This window comes from Pongo abelii, chromosome 21 (genome assembly GCF_028885655.2).
Source record: "Pongo abelii isolate AG06213 chromosome 21, NHGRI_mPonAbe1-v2.0_pri, whole genome shotgun sequence".
Classification (NCBI taxonomy): domain Eukaryota; kingdom Metazoa; phylum Chordata; class Mammalia; order Primates; family Hominidae; genus Pongo; species Pongo abelii.
Window position 1 is genome coordinate 32462326 of NC_072006.2, and position 19495 is coordinate 32481820.

At 40.7% G+C, this 19495-nt stretch overlaps 1 protein-coding gene across 5 annotated transcripts in view; it reads right to left on the reverse strand.

The window, feature by feature from the left end:
* The window catches only part of PTPRA (protein tyrosine phosphatase receptor type A), a 167720-nt gene that overhangs the window by 75579 nt on the left and 72646 nt on the right, over nucleotides 1-19495 (reverse strand). For 2 of the 5 annotated variants that reach the window (XM_054542097.2, XM_054542098.2), the window contains exon 2: nucleotides 12614-12656. The exons of the other annotated variants lie outside the window; for them this stretch is intronic. The gene's annotated coding sequence lies outside the window, so the exon portion shown is untranslated. The remainder of the gene's footprint in view (nucleotides 1-12613; nucleotides 12657-19495) is intronic. 5 annotated transcript variants of the gene reach the window in all.

Below are 19495 nucleotides of genomic sequence, written 5' to 3' on the forward strand. Positions count from 1 at the left end.
GGACCACTTGAGCCTGGGAGGTCGACGCTTCAGTGAGGAGTGATCAACACTGCACTCAGGCCTGGGTGACAGAGCAAGACCTTGTTTTAAAAAAAAAAAGGTCGGGTGCAGTGGCTCATGCCTGTAATCCCAGCTTTGGGAGGCTGAGGCGGGCGGATCACGAGGTCAGGAGATCGAGACCATCCTGGCTAACATGGTGAAACCCCGTCTCTACTAAAAATACAAAAAATTAGCCGGATGCGGTGGCGGGCACCTGTAGTCCCAGTTACTCGGGAGGCTGAGGCAGGAGAATGGCATGAACCCGGGAGGTGGAGCTCGCAGTGACCCAAGATGGCACCACTGTACTCCGGCCTGGGGGACAGAGCGAGGCTCCATCTCAAAAAAAAAAAAAAAAAAATCAGTGGTTGTGCAGTTAGGAAAAGGGAGAGAGGAGTAAGCAGGTGGAGCAGAGGACTGTCAGGGCAGTCAAACTCTTCTGTATGATACTACAATGGTAGACACATGTCATTATACATTTGTCCAAATCTACAGAATGTACAACACCAAAGTTTGGGTGATAATGAGGAGTCAATGTTGGTCCATCAATTGCAACAAAGGTACCACAGTGGTGTAGGATGTGGATAATGAGGAGGCTGTGCAGGTGTTGGGGACAGCCAACACCTATATTTTCTTTCTTTCTTTTTTTAGGATGGAGTCTCACTCTGTTGCCCAGGCTGGAGTGCAGGGGCATGATTGTGGCTCACTGCAACCTCCACCTCCCAGGTTTAAGAGATTCTTCTGCCTCAGCCTCCTGAGTAGGTACAGTTACAGGTGTGCACCACCAGACCCAGCTAATTTGTGTATTGTTAGTAGACATGGGGTTTCATCATATTGGCCAGGCTGGTCTTAAAACTCCTGACCTTGTGATCCGCCCATCTTGGCCTCCCAAAGTGCTGGGATTACAGGTGTGAGCCACCGCGCCTGGCAGGAACTCTCTATACTTTTTGATCAATTTTGCTGTGAACCTGAAACTCTTTAAAACATAAAGTCTATTTTAATTTTTATTTTTTCTTATTTCTCTAAGAAAAAAAGTCTATTTTAAAAAAGAAAATGAACTCTCATAAATAATTGAAACAAGAACTCATAACAATACTGAAAACATAAGAGTCCAATTTTGAAAAATCTGAAGGACCTAAACAGATAATTTACAGACGAGAAAAACAAACAGCTAATAAAATACACAAAAAAGTGTTGACTGTCCCCACTAATCAAATGAATATAATGAGGTTACATTTTTATTTTCCAAATCAGAAGAGCTCAATCATATGAAATATCCAGTGGTCAAATACTGGTGGGAATAACAATTAGCCTACAATAAAAATTCCTTTCCAGAAAGGTAATACAAGAACAAGGGAAAAGAACAAATGCATGGTGATGGAAGCTGTGGAGAAAATTGGTATGCGTACACTAGGGAGGAAAAGACACATCAGAAGTTAAGAAGATCCACGTCACTAATAGGTACTATATCCATAGACCACGACCAGGAAAATCACAGTGAAAACCTCATCCTTCCCCGAGAAAGACTTTGAGGCAAACTCCTGTGACTTCCCGACCCCCCATATACAACGCATTTGCAACAACACTATCCTTACTTCTCTCTCTGGTTTCCAAATTTCTACTCCAAGCATCTCAGAGCTCCATTTCAGGAAGTAGGGTTGAGGTCCTCCTCACTCCTCAAGAATGCCATATGCAAAGCATTTCTCCTGGAGCCTGCTCTAACAGTCCCTGTTCTTTTTTTTTTTTTGATAGAGTCTCGCTCTGTTGCCCAGGCTGGAGTGCAGTGGTGTGATCTAGGCTCACTGCCACCTCTGCCTCCTGGGTTCAAGCAATTCTCCTGCCTCAGCCTCCCAAGCAGCTGGGATTACAGGCGTGTGCCACCATGCCTGACTAATTTTTGTATTTCTTTTTTTTTTTTTTCCAGTAGAGATGGGGTTTTACCATGTTGGCCAGGCTGGTCTTGAACTCCTGACCTCAAGTAATCCAACCGCCTTGGCCTCCCAAAATGCTAGGATTATAGGTGTGAGCCACTGTACCCGGCTTAACAGTCCCTGTTCTTGAAAGCTTTTTGCCCTGTGCTTTCCTATCACTGAAGACACTGTAAGTGGCTCAGTTTCCTTCCGGTCCCCCAGGCCTGCTATTCTCCTGGATGACTTCAGTATCCTCATGGATGACAACCAAAATCCACATCTAGGCCAGCCTCTCAGTTCCTTGACTTCCTTCACTCCAACAACCCTGTATCTCTACTACACTTGGGCCACTCAACGACAATGGCTGTACTCAGATTCTGTCATCACCCAGAAAAGCCCCCATACTGAATAAATCTTGCCTTCTCACTCTTCAACCACACTTTCTATCCTTGTAGTTCTCTCTGTTATGTCTACTACACCTGTTCTCTGACCTCATCCAGGCCTTCAGTCTCTTGAACCCCTCTCTAATTCTTTTCAATATCTCTGCTCTATCTTTATTTCCTTCTCTGCCAAATCAAGAAAACTTGGTATCAGTTCAATCATTCTTTTGTCCTAACTTCCTTTGCTACACTGTTCTTCTTTTACACCAACATGGAAAGAAAAATCCCAAACTGTCAGCCCTATACTTGGACTGCCAGATGCTGCTTTAAATAAAAAAAAAAAAATCAAACAACTCATAAGGGTTGTATCACTACAAATCACTATTTCCGCTTCAATGGAACCCTAAGCACTTTCTGCAGTCTTTCTGTCTTTCCTTAGCTCTCTCCAATTCTCCATAGCAGTGCCTTCAAACCTCCTCTCCCCTCTAACCATCTCCTCCCACACATTTGGCTGTTGGCCTTGCCTACACTTCCAAGAAAATAAAAGCCATTGGACTGGACACCCTTAACTCCCCAGTCACTATATCCAGAAATTTTCCCTTTCCCTGAAATTCCATCCAGGAATCTCAGTCCTTTAGGAACCCTGCATTTTTTTCTACCACCATCTCTAGCTTTAACCCCTCCCTTTCATACCAGTTTTTAACACAATTAAGTTTTCAAAGAAGATGAAAAATTTCTTTGCATCTACATCAATCCTTCAGCTATCATTGTCTCTACTCTGCTTCATGGCCAAATCTCTAGAAAGGGTTGTCTCCATGGCAATCTGGCTTCTTGTTCCACCATTCCACTAAAACAGCCGCTTCCAGTCTAAAAGAAAAATGGGTAAATGATATGAAACATAACTCACAAAAAACCATACAGTTCTCTTAAATGTATGAAAAGATGCTCAACCTCACTGATGATCAGAGAAATCAATGCTGAGATACAGTCTTTTTTTTTTTTTTTTGAGACGGAGTCTCGCTCTGTCACCCAGGCTTGAGTGTTGTGGCGTGATCTTGGCTCACTGCAAGCTCCGCCTCTCGGGTTCACACCATTCTCCTGCCTCAGCCTTCCGAGTAGCTGGGACTACAGGTGCCCGCCACCATGCCTGGATAGTTTTTTGTATTTTTAGTAGAGACAGGGTTTCATTGTGTTAGCCAGGATGTTCTCGGTCTCCTGACCCCGTGATCCGCCCGCCTCGGCCTCCCAAAGTGCTGGGATTACACGCGTGAGCCACTGTGCCTGGCTGAGATACCATTTTTTAATCTATCACACTGGCAAACATAAAAAACTCTGACAATGCTGCATTGGCAAGAGTTTGAGTAAACAGGTACTCTCATATAATCTATAAATATTCATCAGAATTACAAATGCACAACCCCTCTGACACAATTCCACTTCTGGAAACTTATTCCACAGATACATATCCATACTTTCAAAGTGACCCATGTACAAGGTTATTCAATGTAGCATTGTTTTCAAGAGAAGAAGACTGGAAATACCCTTAACGTCTATCAATGGGGGAGAGACACATGATTAAATAAATTATGGCTGATTTATTTATTTATTTTTATTTACTGAGACAAGGTCTTGCTCTCTCACTCTGGTTGGAGTGGAGTGGGACAATCATTGAACTTGGAAGGATAAAGAGTAATTGGCCAAGACAAAGGGTCAGACATAGTCTTTCAAACTGAGATGACTTGGAAGCTTAAAAAAGCCTGTCTGGTCCTGGGAACAAGAAAGACCTAGGTAAGGACATCACGGGGGGCTTCAGTAAATATCTGTTAAATGAATGTAAAAATGGCAGACATGAAAGACTAGGGTGGGTGAGGAAAGGGTGGGGCGGGGAAATGCACACAATGAGGCTGGAGGAGGCAGCGATCATATCATGAAGGGGCCTGTACATCACAGTGAAAGTTTTAACTTACCACTGAACACACTGAAGAACTACCAAAGGTTTTATCACAGCAAGGTTAAATGGAACAATTTAGATTTTAGAAACAATGACTGATGGCAGAGTGAAGGATCAACTGGTGGGGTTTGAAGTAAGGAGGGTCACTGACTGAAGCTTTCAGAAGTAATCTAGCCAATAAACCAGATGGATCTCACAGCAGGGCAGGAGTGTCTAAAGGAGACTGAGAAGAGGATTTATAGGGGTAGAATCAAAGGCTAATGAGATGTTGGAGGTAAGCAAGGCCCAGATGTCTAACTTCAGTGAACTGCAATGCTATATAAGCTGGAGGATGACCAGTTTTGGGGAATGTGGTGGGGAAAGTGATGAGGTTAGTTTGAACATGGAGAATGTGTGGTATTAGAGTACATGTTGTATCTGTGGGGGGTGGGGGAAAAAGGACAGAATGGCAGACAGGCAATGACAGAGCAGCTGCCCTGGAAGTCAGGCAGAAAGCCAAAAAAGGGAAGAAGACAGCTCTAAGAGTGACAAAAGCAGCAATGAGCTAGCCAGGCAGCAGACATCTGAGAAACACAGTAGGCAGGAGTAGGTGGGTGCTGATGAGTAGAAAACTGATACATACCACCAGGGGAGGGTGGAGTAGGAACAGCACTCTGAAGAGTTGCCAGTGAGAGAAATCAGCTTGAAAAACTGGCAAGCTTCTGAAGAAGTCCTAGAACACCAGATATCAACTTTCATTATATGTCTTCTCTTGAGAAAGGCAATGTGATAGAGAAGTCCAATACAAAAGAAGAGACCTTCCCCAACATTAGTGAAACTAAGGCACTGGAGAGCAGCTCACTTGCATAGACAACATTATATAGAGAATGAAACTAGACTACTAAGGCTGTGAAATAGATTCTTAAGTTCTACTGCTTCTACGTTCCACCTAAAACAAGATTCAGTTGGGGACCTTGAAAGAGATGAGTATGGAGGCAAGAGAGTCAGTCAGATTACTACAATAAACAAACACACAAAATAGAATTTGGTATAGGTTTATATTGCAGATTAACACAAACAACAATATGAAAATTTATTTGTTCTGCTTAAAGCACAACTTGGAACAAACTACTTGATACATGAAACCAAAGTATAGTACAGATTATCTGCATAAAGTAAAAAATAAAAACAAACCAGTGACAATTATTGAAAAAGAACAAAAAAAGCGGAGAAATCTATCTACTCAGTGTTCAGGCTTACTATATAGCTACCATATTTAAGACAGTATTAGCAGAGGAATAGACACATAGATCAATGGCGTAAAATATAGAACCAGTAACAGACTCACATAAATATGCCCAAATAAAAGTTTGCAAAAGCAATTCAATGGACAGCCTTTTCATCAAATGGTACTCAGAGAACTGTATATCTACATGTGAAACAATAACGCTGGACCCTTCCCTTATACCACATGCAAAAATTAACTAAAAATGGGTCGAAAACCTAAATTTAAGTCCTAAAACTATAAAACTCAGAAAGAAACAGAGGGCAAAGCTTCATGACTCTGGATTTGGCAACAATTTCTTGGATATAACACCAAAAGCACAAGCAACAAAACAAAACACAGATTAAGTAGGACCTCATCAATATTAAAAACTTCTGTGAATCAAGGATACTATAACAGAATGAAAAAGCAATCCATGGATGGGAAAAAATGTGTGCCAATCACATATCCAATAAGGAACCGAAATGCAGAATATACAAAGAGCACCTACAACTCAACAACAACAAAAACAACCTAATTTTTAAAATGGGCAAAGGGGCCAGGTATAGTGGCTCATGCCTGTAATCCCAGCACTTTGGGAGGCCAAGGTGGGAGAATGACTTGAGCTCAGACATTCAAGAACAGCCTGGCCAACACAGTGAGACCTCATCTCTACAAAATACATTTAAAAGTTAGCTGGGGGCCAGGTGTGGTGGCACACGCCTGTAATCCCAGCACTTTCAGAGGTCGAGGTGGGTGGATCATCTGAGGTCAGGAGTTCGAGTCCAGCCTGGCCAACATGGTGAAACCCCAACTCTACTAAAAATACAAAAAATTAGCCAGGCGTGGTGGCGGGCGCCTGTAACCCAGCTACTCAGGAGGCCGAGGCAGGAGAATCGCTTGAACCCAGGAAGAGGAGGTTACAGTGAGCCAAGATCATACCATTGCACTCCAGCTTGGGCAACAAGAGCAAAACTCTGTCTCAAAAAAAAAAAGAAAAGTTAGCCGGGTATGGTGGCATGTGCCTCTAGACCTAGCTACATGGAAGGCTGAGGCAGGAGGATTGCTTGGGTCCAGGAGTTTGAGGTTACAGTGAGATATGACTGGCGCCACTGCACTACAGCTTGGGAGACAGCTTGTCTCTAAAAAAAAAAAAAAAATAGTAAAAAAAAAAAAAAAAAACAAAACAACCCTGGCCGTGCATGGTGGCTCACCCCTGTAATCCCAACACTTTGGGAGGCCGAGGTGGATGGATCGTGGACCACCCTGGCCAACACAGTGAAACCCCATCTCTACTAAAAATACAAAAACTAGCTGTAAAAATACAAAAATGCACCTGTAGTCCCAGCTACTTAGGAGTCTGAGGCAGAAGTGCCTGAACCCAGGAGACGGAGGTTGCAGTGAGCCGAGATCATGCCACTACACTCCAGTCAGGGTGACACAGCAAGATTCTTTCTCAAAACAAAACAAAACACAACAAAAAAACCAAAAAAAAACCCAAAAAAACCCAAAAAACCTATTTCATACCCATTAGGATGGCTATTGTTTAAAAATAAAAAATGGCCGGGTGTAGTGGCTCACGCCTGTAATCCCAGCACTTTGGGAGGCTGAGGCGGGTGAATCACAAGGTCCGGAGATCGAGACCATCCTGATTAACATGGTGAAACCCCACCTCTACTAAAAATACAAAAAATTAGCCAGGCGTGGTAACGCGCGCCTGTACTCCCAGCTACTCGGGAGGCTGAGGCAGAAGAATCGCTTGAACCTGGCAGGCAGAGGTTGCAGTGAGCCGAGATCACGCCACTACACTTTAGCCTGGGTGACAGAGTGAGATTCTGCCTCAAAAAAAATAAATAAATAAAATAAAAAACCCCAAAATAAAAAAAATCCAGAAAACAACAAGGGCTGGCGAGAATGTTAACAAATTGGAAACCTGAACACTGCTGGTTGGAATGTAAATGGTACCACTACTATAGAAATCAGTATGGCAATTCCTCAAAAAACTAAATACAGTATTAACATATGACCCAGCAATTCTACTTTTGGGAACATACTCAAAAGAACTGAAAGCAGGAACTCGAACAGATATTTATACACCAACATTCATAGCAGCATTATTCACAATAGCCAAAAGGAGGAAGCAACTTAAGTGTCCATCAACAGATGAATGGATAAAATGTGGTATATACATACGATGGAATGTTAGTCTTAAAAAGGAAGGAAATTCTGACACATGCTACCACATGGATGAAACTTGAGACATTATACTAATAAGCCAATCACAAAATGAAAATATTGTATGACTCCACTTATATGAAGTACTTAGAGCAGTCAAACTCATAGAGAAGGAAAACAGAATGATGGTTGCCAGGGGCTGGAGTAAGGGGGAATGAGAAGTTAGTGTTTAAATGGGTACAGAATTTCAGTTAGGGAGGATGAAAAAGTTCCAGAGATGGATGGCGGTGATGGTTGCACAACAATGTGACTATGCTTAATACCACAAAACTGTATACTGAAAAAGAGTTAAAATGTTAAATTTTGTATTACGTGTATATTTAACTACAATTTTTTTTTAAAAGACAGGAGAATAAAAAGGCAAATCACAGGCTGGGAGAAAATTTTGCAAAAAATATATCTGACAAAGGATTGGTATCCAGATATATAAAGAACTCTCAAAGCTCAACAGTAAGAAAATAAGTATTTCCACAAAATAATGGGCAAAATATTTGAACAGATATTTTTATCAAAGAAGATATATGGAAGGGAAATAAGCACATGAAAGATGCTGCAAACTATTAGGAAAATAAAAAGTAAAACATAAAATACCAGTATATGCCTATTAAAGTGACTAAAATTAAAAGATCAGCTATACCATGTGCTGTCAAGGACATGGAGAAATCAGTACCCTCAGACATTGTTGTTGCAAACATAAAATGGTACAACCACTTTGGAGTATCATTTGACAGTTTATTTATTTATTTATTTATTTTTTTTTGAGATGGAGTCTCGCTCTGTCACCAGGCTGGAGTGCCGTGGTGCGATCTCGGCTCACCGCAACCTCTGCCTCCTGGGTTCAAGAGATTCCCTGCCTCGGTCTCCTGAGTAGCTGGGATTACAGGCACGCACCACCATGCCCAGCTAATTTTTGTACTTTTAGTAGAGAGGGGGTTTCACCATGATGGCCAGGACGGTCTCAATCTCTTGACCTCGTGATCCGCCTGCCTCGGCCTCCCAAAGTGCTGGGATTATAGGCGTGAGCCACTGCGCCCGGCCTTAAAACAGATTTTATTGTTATTCAAGTATGATGAGGCCAACAGATCAGGAGATGATTGCCGCTGACAAGATAGTTACTCGAAGTTCCGAAGAGGAAGGTGCACACCATGCCATGCAGGGGCCACATGAGGAAGCACTAGGGTCAGTAAGGAGGTCAATGGAATGGGATGAAAACATGAAAACATGGGCAAGAGCCTTTATGTGGTTTCAGTGGAAGGAATGGGCAAGGCAGGGTAAGCATGTTTAGGACTGGCTAGTTTGAATAATTTCAGTGAGTTTTGCAGCATAGGGATGTCCCGAGTTTCCTGGTATCTGATCTTGAAATGAACAGGGCAGGTGGATTGTAGCAGAGAGGTGTCAAAGTCCTATGAGAGCCACATAAAGGAGGCAGCTAGATCATGAGTGAGTTATTCACTGTCTCTAGGAATTGGCTAGCCCTGACAAAGGATCAGAAACACATAGTTGCTGGGCGCAGTGGCTCCTGCCTGTAATCCCAGTACTTTGGGAGGCTGAGGTGGGTGGATCACGAGGTCAGGAGATCGAGACCATCCTGGCTAACATGGTGAAACCCCGTCTCTACTAAAAATACAAAAATTAGCCGGGCGTGGTGGTGCGCGCGCCAGGAGTCCCAGCTACTTGGGAGGCAGAGGTAGGAGAATGGTGTGAACCCGGGAGGCGCAGCTGGCAGTAAGCCGAGATCGCCCCACTGCACTTTAGCCTGGGTGACACAGCGAGACTCCGTCTAAAAAAAAAAGAAAGAAAGAAAGAAACAAATACATGGTTAATACTATACTACATGATTTCACTTGTATAAAACTCTAGAAAATACAATCTAATCTACAGTGGCAGAAAACAGACTAATGGTTGCTTAGGGATGAGGGAGTAGGCAGGGGCAAGAGGCAGTGATTATAAAAGACACAAGAAAACTTTGGGGAGAGATTATATGTTCACACTCTTGTTGTGGTGATATTTCCCTGCTATATACATGGATCAAAACGTAATAAATTTTACACTTTAAATGTGTACAGGTTATTGTTACATCAATTATAAAGTTGTTTAAGAATTATAGGAATAATCAATGAAAAGAAATACAATGAAAAGAATTTCATTTTATTGTATAATAAAAATGAAACAAAGCCAAAAGTAGTTATTTGATAAATTAACAAACAGGTAAAAAGAGAAGACACAAGTTAATTTTCTTTTTTGAGATGGAGTCTCGCTCTGTCGCCCAGGCTGGAGTGCAGTGGTGCGATCTTGGCTCACTGCAATCTCCACCTCCTGGGTTCACACCATTCTCCTGCCTCAGCCTTCTGAGTAGCTGGGACTACAGATGCCTGCCACCACGCCCGGCTAATTTTTTTTTTTTTTTGTATTTTTAGTAGAGACGGGGTTTCACCATGATGGCCAGGATGGTCTCAATCTCTTGACCTCGTGATCCGCTTGCCTCGGCCTCCCAAAGTGCTGGGATTACAGGTGTGAGCCACGACGCCCGGCCCACAAATTAATATTATAAATCAAAAGTGGAAACAATTACAGAAGTAGCAGATAAAAAACAGATTATCTACAATTATAGGCAAATAAAACTAAGAGAAATGAACGAATCTCTAGGAAAATAAAAAACTAGGCCAGGAAGAACAAAAGACCTGAATATTCTTACAATTAAAGAGGTTGACCACAAGTTCAAATTTGTCCCACATAAAAAACACTGGACTCAGATGGTATTATAGGTGAGAAAACAAGAGTGACTAGTTCCCAGCTCATTCTAAGGAGAGAGCAAAACTAGGCACCAAAACTGTACAGAAACATTACAAGAAAGAAAATCACAGGCTCACTTTTACACAATAATATATATTCAAAAATCGTAACAAAGTATCAACAAATTGAATCTAGCATATAAAAAAGATAAATCATGATCCAGTTGAGTTTATCCAAGATATACAAGGATATTTTAACATAAAATCTATAAATATAATTCACCCATATTAAAAAAGTTCATACAACCATTTCAATTGATGTAGAAAATGCACTAGATAGAAACATATGAATTCAAGATTTTAAAAAATCCTCTTAAATAGAAGAAACCTTCCTTAACCTGATAAAAGTTACTATTTAAAAAAAAAAAAATACGCAATTATCTTCGACAGAGAGAAACGGAAAGCATTCCTTTGAAAATCAGAAATAAAGTAATCTACTATCACTTCTATTCAGTATTGTATGAAAAGTCTGCCTTCGCAACAAGAAAAGAAATTTGGCCAGGCACAGTGGCTCATGCCACTGTAATGGCACTTTGGGAGGCTGAGATGGGAGGATTGCTTGAGCCTAGGAGTTCAAGACCAGGCTGGACAACATAGCAAAACCTTGTCTCTACAAAAAATTTTAAAAAGAAAAAGAAATTAAAATTATAACAATTAGAAAGGAGACTAATACTTGCAGAAAATCTGATTGTTTACATAGAAAACCTACGAGAATTTAGGCCAAGCATGGTGACAAAGCGAGAAAACATCTGAAAATTAAAAAAAAAAAAAAAAAAAAAAAGAAAATCTACAAGAATCCATAGGAGGTAAGTTATTGGAAATAACGGTAACTTTGTCAAGGTGACTAGATAGATAATTTTTATACCCTAGCAAAAATAGCCACTGATTTGCACTCAAGAAAGGGTCTATTAGGTTAGCAAGAACTAATCATGTGTAAATACTGATAAGGAATCAGATGGGAAGGAAGGGAAGGTACATAAGAAAGGCAAAAGTGGGAGAAGTTGTAGAAAAGTGAGGGAACTGAAATCTGACATTTTAAAGATTTCCCCATGAAGTATGCAGCAAGATCAAAGGCTAAGAGAGAAGGGGGAAATAGTGGGATATGGTTTTTTATTTTATTTTTATTTACTTTTTTTTGAGACGGAGTCTCGCTCTGTCGCCCAGGCTGGAGTGCAGTGGTGCGATCTCGGCTCACTGCAAGCTCCACCTCCCAGGTTCATGCCATTCTCCTGCCTCAGCCTCCCCAGCAGCTGGGACTACAGGTGCACGCCACCACGCCCGGCCACCACGCCCGGCTAATTTTTTTCTATTTTTAGTAGAGACAGGTTAGCCAGGATGGTCTTGATCTCCTGACCTTGTGATCCACCCACCTTGGCCTCCCAAAGTGCTGGGATTACAGGCGTGAGCCACCGTGCCTGGTGGTTTTTTAAAGTATTAAGAATAATACTGGTGCTATAGAAAATGGCGGGAAGTGCTGACACCAGGCAGCCCAGCAGTCCTGAGGGCCCGGGTGAGATAAGATCCATTTTTCCAGGATTCTTTTCTGAAAAAATGCTCTAAGCACTAATGGTATGGCAAACATACAGAATTAAGGTTTTGCTAGATGAATGTAATGAAACTATAAGCAACGAGGTTGAGTACTGGGAAGAGAATGGATGAACTGCTGAACCACAGAGTCTAGCATTGACAGGAAAGTAAGGTAGATACTAGAGACATTAGAGAAAATAAAAAACTTAAGTGGCTAAAACCCCAAAAGTTGAGAATATTTTATAGTGGCAATAACATAGTAGGTAAACTGGAAGGCTCCAAGAAGCTAATTTCACCAGAATTTTTTGGAGCCTATTGTAGTTGATGGGCTATAGTCCTTGAAAAATCAACACATATGACTAATTTTAAATACAGTTCCCTTGACATGTATGGGTCTCAGTAAAACGCAAATCCTTTACTATGCACCCCCACCCCAGATTATGCCATAAGCAGCTTGCTAAGTAGCCCTTCAGAATTCCATGTTTCCTTTCTTCCTCTATTCCTGTAGAAAAAACTTAAAAAACTATTTCAGTACTTACTAGCTTCTTTTAAAAAGTTAATTATGCTCTTTGAACATGTGTCCTAGAAAAAAAGAAATAAAAAACAGTTAATTAGGAGTATCTAGGTTATGTGAAGCATTCATCAACCTCCTATTGACAGAAATTATCTATAGGCAAATTTTATATATAAGTAACTTTAACATGAACACTTCTTAAACTTTGGCCTCATAATTTCACAAAAATTAGGCTGCAAGTCACCGTATTTATCAGATACTGGCAGACACTAACTTCTGCAGCTATGACACTAAGCAATACTGAAATCTCTTATCTTTCCAGGGGGGTTGTTCATGTATTCAGTGTTTGCAAAGAGTTCCTGCTGAGCTAAACACAGTCCACTGTGCACTCTACGAAAGAGTCCATGAGACAAGCATGGGGGAGGGTAGGAAGTTTAATACTTTCACAATGCCTGTGGAGAGGCTGGCAGTGATGAAAGCCTAGAAAACTCATGAAAGGACCTTTTATGAGCAGAGTGAATGTAGAGCACAAAAGCAAAGTCAGATGACCCACTTAAAGCTTTGCCTTTACTGATGAGAATTCATTCTCATTCCAGATTAGTCTCTCTCTAGAAAAAGCAAACCTTATATAAGAGTCGGAAAATTAAGATACAGGAAGTATAATTCTACTAAATTCCAATTTTTCCTTCTCAAATATCAGCCTAAGTCCTAAGGTCTGTGGCCAAAGACAGAAAATACAAGGCTCTGAGAAATATGCTATTTACCTTGGTGTAACAATCTCTGACTGTTGGGCTTTGAGGAAATTTAAGCTCTACAATCCATAGATCAGACCAGAAGTTTAGGGTAGTAATACTATGAGAGGAAATAGTTTCTTAATCTGTTTCTGGAACTTATATAAAGCAAATAAACGGTAAACCTGATTTGTAAGGTAATGACAGTCCAAGTTCCTTCAAAGCAGAGAACCACTTATTTGCTTATTCACTCAACTAAGTTCCTTGTCTTGTGCCAGGCTAGAGAGAGAAAAAGCAGCTCCTGTCCTCAAGGAGCTCACATCTCAGGCATCTTCTCACCCCCCTTTCTCATGTTAACCAAAACATTTCAGGTTCATCAATGAAACTCTTCATCCAGGAGGCAGATAAAATGGCTTCTCTTCATTTTGATTCATTTGCTTTATTTTATTATTATTATTATTATTATTATTATTATTATTATTATTTTGAGAAGGAGTCTCGCTCTGTTGCCCAGGCTGGAGTGCAGTGGCGTGATCTCGGCTCACTGCAACCTCTGCCTCCCAGGTTCAAGCGATTCCCCTGCCTCAGCCTCCCAAGTAGCTGGGATTACAGGCATGCGCCACCACACCCGGCTAATTTTTGTAATTTTAGTCGAGATGGGGTTTCACCATGTTGGTCAGGCTGGTGTCAAGCTCCTGACCTTGTGATCTGCCTGCCTCAGCCTCCCAAAGTGCTGGGATTATAGGCGTGAGACACCACACCCAGCCTACTCTTTCTTTTAAACAGAGAAATAAGATGGAATATTCTTATCCCATCTTTTCTTCTGTAATTAGAAAAGGAATACGAAGAAACTCATGTGCTCTCTTCCTTACTTCCCATCCCAATTCCATGTTTGCTCTCTTTTTCCTCTCTCCTTCTGTTTTATTGTGAATGAAGAATTAGGTAACTAGTCCAAAACTACAGAGCTAGACCTGGAGCCTAGATTCACTGGTAGCCAAATCACTAATTTTTCTGAAGGTAAATCGGAGAAAAATGGGGGTTGGGGGGAAAGCTCATTAATATAGTTCTAAGTCAATCTCAACTCCCCACTGCACAACCTCCCCTCCCTCCTCCCACATACTTTTTTGGTTGTCATCTAGTCTTCACACTGGTAACTGCTTCTGCCTGGCAGTTTCTGTTCTAAGCCCTCTTAGTTTTTGGCTTAAACAAAACCTGTCTCTGCTAATTATGGTAGACCCATTCTTATCCCCTGTGTAGTCCAAATATTCACAACCATAGCAGCCTACTCATTGCTTTCACAAAACTTAATATATTAATTTATTACTTACTTAGCTATATAAATATCTATATCTATCTTAAAGATATATATATCTTTAAGATAAGCTATATATATATATATATATATAGAGAGAGAGAGAGAGAGAGAGAGAGATGGAGTCTCACTCTGTCACCCAGGCTGGATTACAGTGGCACAATCTCAGCTCACTGCAACCTCTACCTCCCGGGCTCAAGTGACTGTCATGCCTCAGCCTCTCGAGTAGCTGGGATTACAGGCACCTGCCACCACATCTGGCTAATTTTTGTATTTTCAGAAGAGACAGGGTTTCACCATGTTGGCAAGGCTGGCCTCAAACTCCTGACCTCAAGTGATCCACCTGCCTTGGCTTCATAAAGTGCTGGGATTACAGGTGTGAGCCACTGTACCCGGCCTATAATAAATAAATAAATATATATTTATTTACACACACACACACACGTCAATTATAATCAAGCTCCGTGCTCCGTACAGACCAAAGAGAGGTCTGCTCTGCTCACAAGACCTACCCAACATCTAGCAAAGTACTCCACACATAATGGGTATATTAGGTAGTGAACTGAAGTTGACCACCCCTGTAGGGACTACAGCCCTGCTTAAAAGCAAATCAATCCCTGAAACTGAATTAAAATGATTGAAGACTCCTAGGCAAAGCTAGAAACAAACGTAAATCCTCTCTTGAAAAATATATCATAGGTCTCAGGTCATTTCTATAAATAATTTTAAAACTACTGTGTCTAGTCCATAAAAAGGCAACATGAGAATCAGTAAGAAACAGACAATAAGAAGAGTCCTGTAGCATTAAGAATTTTAGTCAAGAATGGTATAAAAATGTAATAGCAGATCTGAAAAAAGATCTTAATGGATAAATTTAAGAACAGGTAAAATATAGCTGAAGAGAGAATTAGTGAGCTGGTAAATAGGTCAAAAGGAAGTATCTAGAATGAAGCAGAGAGAAGCAAAAAGATTTATTAAAAAAAAAAACAAAGAGAAGGTAAGAGGTATAAAGGATACAATGAAATGATCTAACCTACATGTAATTTCAGTTTCAGAAAAGCGGAAAGGGAGAAATGGAACAGAAGAAATATTTGAAGAACAGACGAAGGCTGAAAATTCTCCAAAACTGAGGGAAAACATCAAACCACAGATCCAAGAAGCCCTAAAACCCCCCAAACAGATAAATAAAAAGGAAATCTGTGTCTAGATACACAATAGTGAAATTTCTGAAAACCAAATAATTATTTAAAAACAATTTTTTTAAGCACTCGAAAGGAAAAAAGACACTGTGGTAGACTGTTTGCAAAGATGGCTACATAAAATCCCATCCTTGTACACATGCCTTTTACAGTGAGACACTGCCACTCCTATCAACAGGTGAAGTTTATTTCTCCATTCCTTTAATTTGAGCTGGCCCTGTGACTTGCTTAAACCAATAAAATGCAGAAGTAATGGTGTGTCTTCCAAGTTGATACCTCAAGAGAACTTGCAGCTGTCATTTGGCTCTATGGGAACACTGCTGTCATAATGTGAGAAGCTTTGGCTCACTTCCTTACATTAAGAGAGAGGCCCAATCAACAAGTGACACCAACTGCCAGACATGTGCTTGAGACAATCTCAGTCCCAGATGAACCATTAGATGATTACAGTTGCATGAATGACTTTAATCAAGACCAGCAGAGGGGCCGGGCGTGGTGGCTCACGCCTGTAATCCCAGCACTTTGGGAGGCCGAGGCAGGTGGATCATCTGAGGTGAGGAGTTCGAGACCAGCCTGGCCAACATGGTGAAACCCTATATCTACTAAAAATAAAAAAATTAGCCAGGCGGTAGTGGTGTGCGTCTGTAATCCCAGCTACTCAGAAGGTTGAGACAGGACAATTGCTTGAACCTGGGAGGTGGAGGTTACAGTGAGCCGAGATCGTGCCACTGCACTCCAGCCTGGGTGGCAGAGTGAGGCACTGTCTCAAAAAAAAAAAAAAAAAAAAAAGACCAGTAGAGGAACCAAACAGCTACCCAGCACTGATTGATATTCACAGAACTGTGAGCCAATTTTAGATGGTTGTTGCTTTAAAATATTAAATTTGGGGATGTTTTGCTAGGCAGCAATAGAAAACGGATACAAAAATATTTTTGTCAAAGAAAACAATTAGATTAACAGCTGATCATAATACTTAAGTATTAACTTTTTCTTAAACTTCAGAATTTAAGTTGCAGGATATCAAGAAGAGTAAACATCAACCAAATAATCTGCATCCTCTTCTAGAGAAAGGAATAGTGTGTTTTTGGCTACATGCAAGATAGTTCTTTCATGCTAAGCAAAAGTATGACTTTGTTACTGTCTTTATTTGGAGATTAATAATGGTTTAAGGAGATGTGTATGGGTGCCAAGTTGACAAAGGGTAGACTTGTGATTGTTAATTTGGTTGGGCCACACCACAGTGTCCAGATATTTGGTTAAAGGTTATTCTGGATATTTCTGTGAGGGGTTTTTTTGGATGAGATTTACATTTAAATCAATGGACTCTGAGTACAGAAGGTTGCCCTCTATAATGTAGGTGGGCTTCATCCATACAACTGAAGGTCTGAATAGCACAAAAGGCTGACCTCCCCCACGCAAGAGGGAATTCTCCAGCAGACTACCCTTGAACTTGAACTGCAGTTCCTTCCTGGGTCTCCAGCCTGCTAGCCTCCCCCACTGTGAATCAATCCCTTAAAATAAATCTACATAATATGTATGTAATATATGACTAATATTTAATATAATAAGCATATATTTAATATAATTTCAGTACTACCCCCTTATCTGGGGGGTGTGGGGGGATATGTTCCAAGACTCCCAGTAGATGCCTGAAACCACAGATGGTACTGAACGCTATGTAAACTGTATTTCATTCCTATACATACATACCTATGGTAAAATTTAATTTAGAAATTAGGCACAGTAAGACATTAACAGCAACAACTAATAATAAAATAGAACAACTGTAACAATATGCCACCACTACTCTTGCACTTTGGGCCATTATTAAGTAAAATAAGCGTTACTTGAACACAAGAACTGCAGTATTGCTACAGTTGATCTTATAACCCAGATGGCTAAGTGACTAACGGGTGGATAGTGCCTAGAGCATGGATACATCAGACAAAGGGATGATTCACATCCCGGGCTGGATGGAGCAGGATAGGAGCAAGGTTTCCTCATGCTACTTAGAATGGTACATGAAATTTATGAATTGTTTATCACTGAATTTTCCGTTTAATATTTTCAGACTGTAGTTAGCCATGGGTAATTGAAACTGCAGATAATAATACCTAGGAATCCAACTTACAAGGGATGTGAAGGACCTCTTCAAGGAGAACTACAAACCACTGCTCAACGAAATAAAAGAGGATACAAACAAATGGAAGAACATTCCATGCTCATGGGTAGAAGAATCAATATCACGAAAATGGCCATACTGCCCAAGGTAATTTACAGATTCAATGCCATCCCCATCAAGCTACCAATGACTTTCTTCACAGAATTGGAAAAAACTACTTTAAAGTTCATATGGAACCAAAAAAGAGCCCGCATTGCCAAGTCAATCCTAAGCCAAAAGAACAAAGCTGGAGGCATCACACTACCTGACTTCAAACTATACTACAAGGCTACAGTAACCAAAACAGCATGGTACTGGTACCAAAATAGAGATATAGATCAATGGAACAGAACAGAGCCCTCAGAAAGAACGCCACATATCTACAACTATCTGATCTTTGACAAACCTGAGAAAAACAAGCAATGGGGAAAGGATTCCCTATTTAATAAATGGTGCTGGGAAAACTGGCTAGCCATATGTAGAAAGCTGAAACTGGATCCCTTCCTTACACCTTATACAAAAATTCATTCAAGATGGATTAAAGACTTAAACGTTAGACCTAAAACCATAAAAACCCTAGAAGAAAACCTAGGCATTACCATTCAGGACATAGGCATGGGCAAGGACTTCATGTCTAAAACACCAAAAGCAATGGCAACAAAAGCCAAAATTGACAAATGGGATCTAATTAAACTAAAGAGCTTCTGCACAGCAAAAGAAACTACCATCAGAGTGAACAGGCAACCTACAAAATGGGAGAAAATTTTCACAACCTACTCATCTGACAAAGGTCTAATATCCAGAATCTACAATGAACTCAAACAAATTTACAAGAAAAAAACAAACAACCCCATCAAAAAGTGGGCGAAGGACATGAACAGACACTTCTCAAAAGAAGACATTTATGCAGCCAAAAAACACGTGAAAAAATGCTCACCATCACTGGCCATCAGAGAAATGCAAATCAAAACCACAATGAGATACCATCTCTCACCAGTTAGAATGGCAATCATTAAAAAGTCAGGAAACAACAGGTGCTGGAGAGTATGTGGAGAAATAGGAACACTTTTACACTGTTGGTGGGACTGTAAACTAGTTCAACCACTGTGGAAGTCAGTGTGGTGATTTCTCAGGGATCTAGAACTAGAAATTCCATTTGACCCAGCCATCCCATTACTGGGTATATACCCAAAGGACTATAAATCATGCTGCTATAAAGACACAGGCACACGCATGTTTACTGTGGCATTATTCACAATAGCAAAGACTTGGAACCAACCCAAATGTCCAACAATGATAGACTGGATTAAGAAAATGTGGCACATATACACCATGGAATACTATGCAGCCATAAAAAATGATGAGTTCATGTCCTTTGTAGGGACACGGATGAAATTGGAAATCATCATTCTCAGTAAACTATTGCAAGAACAAAAAACCAAACACCGCATATTCTCACTCATAGGTGGGAACTGAACAATGAGAACACATGGACACAGGAAGG